The sequence below is a fragment of the Protobothrops mucrosquamatus genome, unplaced genomic scaffold (genome assembly GCF_001527695.2).
Source record: "Protobothrops mucrosquamatus isolate PMUCROS unplaced genomic scaffold, P.Mucros_1.0 scaffold_218, whole genome shotgun sequence".
Classification (NCBI taxonomy): Eukaryota; Metazoa; Chordata; class Lepidosauria; order Squamata; family Viperidae; genus Protobothrops; species Protobothrops mucrosquamatus.
The window spans coordinates 259,951-269,950 of NW_015386294.1; the positions used below are offsets into that span (position 1 = coordinate 259,951).

The following is a 10,000-nucleotide window of genomic DNA, read 5'->3' on the forward strand; positions in this document are numbered from 1 at the left end:
TTCCTGACAGTGAGAACAATTAACCAGTGGAACAACCTGCCTCCAGAAGCGGTGAATGCTCCAACACTGGAAGTTTTTAAGAAGAGACTGGACAGCCATTTGTCCGAAATGGTATAGGGTTTCCTGCCTGAGCAGGGGGTTGGACTAGATGACCTTCAAGGTCCCTTCCAACTTTACTATTATTATTATTATTATAAATGAACTGTTATAAGTCGAGGGCTACCTGTATTTAACATTTCACTGGCTTCTCTTTATTTGAGGGTGTCTAGTTGCTGATTTTTAAGTAAAAACAAAAGCTCATTAGCAGTATTATGGGCATGTCACAAGTCATTAGTTTTGAAATATTTATAGCCCTCAAAGAGTTTTGCGATTAAAATATTATTCTGAAGAGCTCTTCACCTAAATGAAAGGTTTCAAGGGCTGCTTGTACAGAGCAATTGAAGTGATTGCATTTGTTCTTTAGGTTTTGAGTATTATGCACGTATGAGAGAGCAAGTATCTTTTATACTGAAATGTTTCCTCTGAGGTTTAGGCAAGTAGACCTGAAAAGGGGGAAAAAACAACTTATTTTTCTGCTGAATAGTTTAACAAGCTCTTTCCTTGAAGATGACAGCATGTCCTGACCTGTTTTCACTTCTGGATAATTTTGCTGTCTGATGTAGCTCCCATTACAGTGATTTTGGGACTTTATTTTAGGAAAATTTGATGTAGTACTCAAGAATGGATAGGAATTTTCAAAAGAACAAGGCTGAATTTCCCTATTGCTTCTCCCAGGAGCTTATTTCAGGATGATATTAAAACTATAGTAGGCCTCTTTTTATATGAGGCCTTTAGGGACCCTGAGAATTTGGGTCTAGCCATTCCCTAATCTATCAGATGCTGAAAGGTGCTATTTACAACCCAGGACTATCTACCAGAAAACAATTCAGTTTGTAAATTTAAATTCTATCTCTGCAGGGATCCCAACCTTGCATGGCTTTTATCAACTATAAATGATGCAGTATGCAGTTTTAAAGGAAAATAGGAGAAACTGAAACACCTGCCTGCTAAAAGTAAACAGCATTTCCTTTTATTCCAGTATTTTTGATGATACAACAGTGTCTTTTATGAAAAATGCATATAAAACTCTGTGGTATTGTAAGATATTTTAGCAATATCTTGCTCCAGTGGAGTTAAATAATATTTCCTTGAAAGTTTTCTAAGCAACTCAACAATGAGATATATTTTGTTCACAAGGAAAAGTGGGGTATAAATTAATTGCAGTAATAAATAATCCATAGCCATGACTTACAAACTTTTGCTTTGGAACCACAAGGAGCAAGATGTTATTTCTACAATAGTTTTCCACAATCCAATTTGGGCTTATTTGTTTCAACTTCTCAAGAAGGCTTAGAAGTATTAAAATGTTTTTGGTAACAGATTTCTGATCCAGCAAGCAGGAATATGAACCTAATATCCAACCTGGTAGCCATAATTCATCTGCTGGTGTTTTCTTCATGACTCCTCACACGCGTGCACGCACATACACACACACACACACACACACACCAAGCAGCAATAGAATTATTAGGGAGTAAAATTACATGAAACTTTCCATCTTATTCCCGATATCACATGGTCCTACAAATGGTTTGGCTTCCATAACTTTTATAAGTACTGGTCATTCTTGACTTAACAAGAGTTCGTTTAGTGACTGTTCCAAGTTACAATGGCACTGAAAAAAGTGACTTATGACCATTGCAGCACCCCATGGTCACATGATCCAAATTCAGATATTGCAGCTGACTCACATTTATGATGGTTGCAGTGTCCCAGGATCATGTGATCGTCTTTTTGACTTCTGATAAGCAAAGTCAATGGGGAAGCCAGATTCACTTAACAACCATGTTACTAATTTAACAAGTGAAGTGATTTGCTTAACAATTGTGGCAAGGAAGGTTTCTAGAGGGAAAGGGAGGAGCAGGGAAATACGTGCGTGCATGTGCAAATGGGCACGTACACAGCGATGGCACTAGCACTCGCACGCATGGGCAAGCGGGCTGCGCGCACCCACGGCGATGCTGGTGGTGGTGTTGGTGGCTGTGTGCATACGCAAGCAGGTGACTAGCGCCCGCGCACTGTGCAAACGGGCCACTAGTACCTGCATGACTCGCCAACCATTCCCACGGCCCGGTAGCAACAGGCCACAGACCACAGGTTGGAGACCCCTGATGTAACAAATGTCACACTTAGCAAAAGAAATTTGGGCTTGATTACGGTCGTAAGTTGAGGAGTACCTATATAGCTTTGAAAGATAAGTGCACAATGGGTGACACGGGGTGAGGAAGAAGGTATAAAGTCTGGTGCGGTGCAAAGGCAGCCTGAGGCCTGCAGGATCCAGTGGGAGGGGATGGGGGAGGTAAGCAGACGGCATCGCAGTGTCCCTGCAGTCAGTTCTAAGGGTGAACAACTGTGAGGCTCTACAACAACATTACTTTGGGACCATGTTGTAAGAACCTTTTGGGAGGAGGGTCCACCATAACTTCCTATTATTGTAATTTCCCAAGGGTAGGACTGAATGAGTGGTTGTGTTCAATTACCTGAGCAGTGCTATGATGCAGAAATGACTAACATCAGGCTTTGTACCAATCAAGGAGAATATAGCTTAGGGTCAAAATGAGGGCTCCTTGGTGCTCTCTGAGCTTTCTTGTTTTCTTGCAGATGTTTCATTAACCAAACTAGGTACTGTAACTAGTGCTAGTACTGATGATGTTACCTAATTTGGGTAATGAAACATCTACAAGAAAACAAGCAAGCTCAGAGAGTACCAAGGACCCCTCATCAGGCTTTGTTTAGCATGAAATGCATGTCTAACCTTGAAACTCTCAGCTTCTGTGTTCAACAGACATATAATTTTAGTCTTCATGAGTTGTCAGTCTAAACTTAATAATCTGGTGGCAATGTGCAATAGAGCAGAATAATCAGTTATAAAAAAATTCCCATATTTGCTGTTTAATGCTGTTACTTCATAACATACCCATATTGATTTTTTGTGACTTCATCTGTGAAATCTGCATACTTAGCGTTAACAGCCCAAAATTAAATAGTTAGCAAAATACATTCAAGTGTGACTTTGTATTGTGTAATGTTCATGCAAATAGCACCCAGGTTTTTGGTTGTACAGTATTAGGAAATTGAAAAATATATATTAGACACAGCTTTCAGATTTGTAATTTTCCTGAAACTTTATTGTTTCTAAAGAGCAAATATGAGAATTTCAAAAATTCCCTCAGTATTATTTATTTTTTTAAAAAGAGGAATGGGAATATTTCTGCATCAGTAACCTTATAGTTAGGAATAACTATATGGTGCAGAGGCCAGTGGCCTTGAATTCTAGTCCTCCCTTAGACCTGAAAATTAGCTGATGACTTTGGACCAGTTATTCTTATTAGACCCAGCCTACCTCACAAGGTTGTTCTTGGGAAAAAAGAGGCTGGAGCATTATCTACGTTGCCTTGAGAAGTACAAATAAAGGTAGGATATCAGTGTAACAATACATTAGAAAATAAACTATTGAGATAACTTTAACAATTGGTTTGTTGCCTGTTCAAAATGTTTCACTTGTTTCCATCCCAAACTGCGCTCAAATACTTTAGAGAGATTGGATTTGTTTCTCTAAGATTGTGTGGTCAGCGGATCCCTGGGGGGTCCTTCAAGACGCTTTCTGGGATCCATAAAACTCAAGTTATTTGCCCACCTGTGTTGAAAATTAATATTACATCCATCAAACAGTTATGAGAAGGCAATTGTGGCAGCGAATATCTTCATTTTATTTTTAATAAGATAAATATAGATACATATAACCAGTATTTTAAAAAAGCTTTTTTGGGGTCCTCCATAGTTTTTAAAAGTGGAAAGGGGTCCTGAGACACAAAGGTTTAAGAAAATATGCAGGCTAAGCCTTCTTCAGTTCTAGGAGCAGCATGAGTACCGGCAAAGAGAATTGTTGCTATATGAATCAGTCGTTGCTTAAATCTTTGTCTAGTGCCACCTTTAAAGGTAGTCCTCGACTTGTGACTGAAATGGACTTGTCATGAGTTGTGATGGTCATATGACCAACCCTATTTTACAACCTTTTTGTAGTGGTCATTAAATAACTGCCATGATTGTTTAGTGAATACTACACCACAGTTGTGAAGAGAAACCATTGTTCACTATGGGGCAGTTTTCAGCAAAAAAGTCACAAATCCCCCGTGACTGTGGGATGTTCCAGCGAGCCATAAATGCAGGTCAGTTCCCAAGCGTCCAAAATACAGTCACATGACTATAGGGAGGGAGCGACCATCAGAATTTCGGAACCAGGTCGTAAGTACCTTTTGTGGTTCTAAATTCAAACGATTGCTAAGTGATTGGTTGTAAGTCAAGGATGTTCTATACCCAAAACAGCAAATCTGAAGACTGGCCGGGCATTATTCATGTAGTTTCTGGCTGTACATATTCACAACACTCTCAGTGTGCCATGTTGGGACATGAATATTTAAAGAGTAACTGAATTTTCATAGTGGAGTCAAGCCTGAAGCTGGTGTGTTGCTTGAAAAACAAAGGACCAGGAATTTTAATTTTAACCGGAAAAACTGTAGAGTTAAAGTATCCCACAAAGGTCAGCCATGTCATCTGAATACCGAATGGAACGATGATGATTGTGTAATTGTATAGTTACTTTCTGAGAATGCTTTTACTCTTTTGAGCAATCAGAGTCTTGTGCAGTATTATTCGTTATTATGGATCTAAATAATGTTGAATGAGTAAACTAAATAATTGCTTATTGACTAAATCATGGCTTATACGGTTCTTTGCCCTTATGAAGTTATATTGATTATTAGTGAATGTAATTTTTTTTTAAAAAAATGTAGTTCAATCTTTTGATAGATACTTTCAGGGTAGGATTAGGGTTAGGTCAGTGATGGCGAACCTTTTAGAGACCGAGTGCCCAAACTGCAGCCCAAAACCCACTTATGCATTGTTGGGTGCCGGGTGGGTGTGGCCCATTGGGTGGGTGTGGCCCATTGGGTGGGTGTGGCCCATTGGGTAGGCGTGGCTGCGGTGGTAACGGCAGACTGGGTGGGACTAAAAAGTTCAATCAATTCCAACTTTGCAAGATCTTTTTTTTCCCCGCGAGAAGTTGAAATTGACTGATTGATTGAACCTTTTTTTTTTTTTTTGCACATGGCGGCGGAGGCCTAAAGTGAAAAGGTTTTATAAAACCCAGCTGAAGGCCTAGGACTGGGGCGATGGAGTGCGTGCCCACAGAGAGGGCTCTGAGTGCCGCCTCTGGCACCCGTGCCATAGGTTCGCCACCACTGGGTTAGATCATCCAACTGGCTTTCATGCCTAAAGAAAGACTAGAACTCACTGTCTCCTGGTTTACCATATACCAAATCGGCTCTTTTGTTCTGTTTTCTGAAATGTATCTTCCAAATTGTATTGGCTTCATTTTCTTTTCCTTTCCTTTGGTTCCTGCACCCAACACTTATCTCTTAATAAATATAAATGTCTCTGTTTACAGCTTAATATTTATGTGTGCAATTATATATGAATAGTTTGATAGATATATTCCTATGCATAGTTGGAATTGTTAGGTATCCACAAACAAGTCTTGAAACAGCTTGGTTTATCTTTTATGCTCAGCCTTGTAATGAGAAATCATTTACTACAGGTGAATATAATGCAAACTGGGAAGCATATTCCCTGTATCTATCATTCATTTATCAACTACTACTTCTTTCCTACAATCAGCTCTGCATGCGAAGCCTTTGGATCATTCATTCCAAATGTTTGGCTGTGTTTGCTTTTAGAGTCAAAGTGATGCTTGGAATTGCAATACAGAAATGTTTTTCTTCCAGTAGGATATGCATAGAGACTTTTCAGCCTGAACTTCGTCCCATAGCTGGCCTTTGGTCTCTCAAATAAACATGAACTTATCCAATTGAATTTGATTCCTGGGAACAGTGGCGTAGCGTGGGTTGTCAGTACCCGGGGCAAGTAATTTGCGCCCCCCTCCACAGTGGGCGGCGTCGGTGACCCGGCGGCTCGGATCGGATTCGCACAGCCAGCACTGCAGAGAGAGTGAGTGAGCCAGGCAGGGGCAGAGAGCTGCGAGTGCGAGCGCGCCCCCCCAGATGTTGCGCCCGGTGCGGCCGGCCCCCCCTGCACCCCCCACGCTATGCCTCTGCCTGGGAATACTGTATGGTGGACAATTTATAGGTAGCAATGCGGGGGGGGGATGTTGCCTTTGCTTTACCATTTTTCAGAATGCTTTCAATAATAACCAAACCTCTACCCAAGTACTTGACCTCCTACATCCTGAAATGTTTAATGAAGTAGTGACTTTGCAGTAAGCCCAAAGGTGGTTTGTGTAATTCTGGCCTAGAATGTTGTGTCAGTCATGGTTTATCCTTTGGCATGTAGCATCCATAATGTCAACTTCAGTGGTTTTTTGCTGGTTTTATTATTCTCCTTCTGTAGGCATCATTTATGTAGCCGATTTTATATGTACAAGAGTACATGCATCTTTTATGAGGTATATAGAAAATGTGCACGTATAATTTGACTTGTATTTCAAATGTTTTAACATTTCTCAATAGTGCAGTACATAATTGCTGTATTTTATATACCAGGTCCTTACATATTGAGCTAGAGGTCTAATAATATTATGCTCTAGGCATCCAGACAAAGAAAGCAAGAAAGAAATTTAATCTTGAGAGGGATTTGAAACGTACTGTTTCTGCTTTACTTCCATCTGGAATATAAAAATATTCCTTTCTCTGTAAGACTTTTGTGCAAAGACAGAAGCCTCTTTTTTAAGTTGAAAGTTATTAGAGGTCTTTTGATGTGCTCTGTGTGAATACACGCGCATGCTCACATGAATGTATTTTTTAGAGAAGTACCTGTTTGGTTCACCCTTAATAGCAAAATCTGAGCTCCTTTCTATACCCCAAACTGGAAATCTGAAGACTGGCATGGCATTATGCATGTAGTTTCTGGTGGCTTTACTTACTCAGAAGAAAAATCAAAGGATTTCTGAATAATGGCATTTAAAATTAAAGTGCCCAGGAGCATTTCTATATATTTTTTTCTTACTTTTTAAAGGTAGCAAGAAAGAGCTGTTCATTCTGTTGTTTGTGTGCTGTGCTGTCGCCTAATTATCCATTTCTTCTTAGAAAAGGTTTCATAGACTTGCTGCCTTTGGTGAGGTCTATGGATGCTATTCTTTCATGATAAGTTAACAGGCCTGAACTTTCCATACAGGATTGAGACGATTATCGGCCTTTGCAGTAGGAAAGGCCTGTCCAATTACCAAGTGTCATTAATAGGCTTTGATACCGAGTAGGTGGCATTAGAATGGACACAAAAGTCTGGCCAGCCAGAGTCATTTTCCAGAGGTATGAATAAAACAAGCCTGCATCGTAATGTTGGGAGCAGTTGTATCCATAGTGCAACCTTTTCTGTCTATCATTGAAAGTTGAAAGCTTGAAATGGTTGGATGCTGATCATCACACCCTTTGTGTCATCTGAAACCCAGCGCCATTTAAATTCATTGGGAGTCTTGCTGCTAGACAGTGCACCGATATTGCAAAGCTTGGCTATACAGAGTACATTTTTAATAGTCAATGGAAATGCCAACTTGCACCCCATTCACAACAAACATGAAAGTCTAAAATGTGATGCCAACCCCTAATTGGCAAGAAGTTCAATATGCTTAAGTGGCCTTTGTTTTTCCTATTTGCTTTTGGAAAAACATAGGCCTAATAAGGAGAGGCGTAAACAACTCTGCGATTTTCTTACAGAACGTTAAACCTCTCCCCCATCCATACATTCACTGGTTGTTGAGTTCTTTGAGAATATTTTGTCTTTTGAAGGTCAGATATATCCAAAAAATATTCTGCTGGGGAAAAAACAGCAATGCAAGAGACTGATTACCACTAATTACCACAAAGCAATAATTCTGTGGGACTTAATTTGGTATTAAGCTAAAGAAGAGGGAGGTAATGTTGGTTATATGATCCATTTATGAAAAAAAATGGTTTTCAGAATTATATTCCTTTCAGGTTAGGTAAAAATGGAAATTCAGTAGTGTGGTCCTATCAATAAACATGGTGCCTATATAGTCCTTGCATTCAAAAAGCCACTTTGATTTTCCAAGCCTCACTTTCTTCTTTAGCAGTCTTGAAAAGAGATAGTTTGGGATTTAGTAAATCAAAAATTTGTGTTTGGTATAGCATTTGGTGTTGTGTTTGATGTAGCGGTTAAGACATCAGGTTAGAGGCTTATATTTAAACCATCATAATAAAAAATGGTTTATATTCCAAAATTGCAATTGACTCCTCTGCATTGTCAGCTACTTGTGAAACTGCTTTGGTGGTTTGGTAACTTTCTACACATATTTGCATCTCTGAAGTAGTTTGAGTAGTTTTTTTTAACATCCTTGGAGCATAGGTGATATATGAACTGATGGATTTTATTTAAAGATTTTCCAAATACATCTCTAATAATTTATTCCTCCATCTTCTTAACTCCCTCTTTAGTCAAAGAGTAGTTTTTTTCTAAGTCACTTAAGAATTGCTGGGCAATCAGGAATCATAAAAATCGGAAAGTTTTAGCCTCTCAACACAATTGAAAGAAGAGCTCCAAGAAAATCTGCAACTTTTAAAAGGACAAGCTTGGAACTTTTTCCTCATGAAGACAATCTGGAAGAAGTGACTTAAACTTCATGAGTTAATTGGAAATTAGGATGGATTTTTATCGGTCTGATATTTGTAATTGAAAGAAAGCCTTAATCTAAAGTTTGAAAATATATTTTTTTCAGTGGTGGGATTCAGCAAGTTCGCATCACTTTGGCAGAACCAGTAGCTAATTTTTTGTTGCCCAGGCCCAGAATGGACTTCCAGAAGCGGCATCCACACAGAGAACCGGTTGTTCACATATTTGAATCCCACCACTGATATTTTTCCTTCATATATAATGTTTAAATAATCCCTAAAGTTTGTAAAATATTATTGAAAGTGTATTTGAAAGTATCTATATTAAGAGAAAGTTAAAGAAAAAGATCTATTGGCTTAAAGAAAACTTTAGAGTTTTAAAAGGGACGTACACAAGAAGGGAAAATTCTATGAGGGTAACTTGGAGGGAGTAATCTAAATTTGGAGGAAATGGTATAAATTTAATGAGTTAATTAGAGTAAGTTGGAATTTTATTGGTCTGAAAGTGAACTTTAAATTATGTATGTTAAGAGGAAGTTTAAAAAAAGATGTATTAGAATGTTTTGATGTTACAAATGTTTTAAAAGAAAAGTTTAGTGCTTTAAAATGGATGGGGGAAAAGTATTTTTCCCTTTAAGGTTAAAGAATCTGGAAGAATACAGTGAATTTTGTTAATATAAATGGTGATAGTTTATAAAGATTATTAAATACAAATAGAAATATATATTATTTCCACAGCAAGGAAGATAAAGCAGACATGGTTAAATTGATTGTTTTATTCAAAGAGGAGAATATATTTAATTATGTTTTTATTTGCGTATCCCTTCTGGATTTTGTGCTTGTGGTGAAAAAAAATATGAAACGTTGACTTTGGTTTTATCGATTAGATTTGTTATTATAGAAATGGCTAGATATATACTAATGTTTAAAAGTAAAAAGTTGAGGCTGTAATGTTATCTTGTACTGTGCTAAAAAGAGTTGGAAGTCAACACTTTTTTCTTTCTTCCCTTGTACCTCATATTTTCTTTCCCCCTCTCTTTTTCCTTCCCTTAATTTTCTATTTTTATTTTTCTTTGTATTTTATACATTGATAAAACAATAAAAGTTAAAAAGAAAGAAACCTGGCAACCATGAGGGCCTTGGGCACAAAGCCAGCTGGGTGACTTTGGGCCAATCAATTTCTCTCAGCCCTAGGAAGGAGGCAATGGCAAATCACTTCTGAAAAACCTTGCCAAGAAAACTGCAGGACTTTCCAGGGAGTC

General features: G+C 38.4%; 1 protein-coding gene across 2 annotated transcripts in view; it reads left to right on the forward strand.

The window, feature by feature from the left end:
• CLYBL (citrate lyase beta like) overlaps nt 1-10,000 on the forward strand; it is a 187,275-nt gene that overhangs the window by 7,971 nt on the left and 169,304 nt on the right. The window lies entirely within an intron of this gene.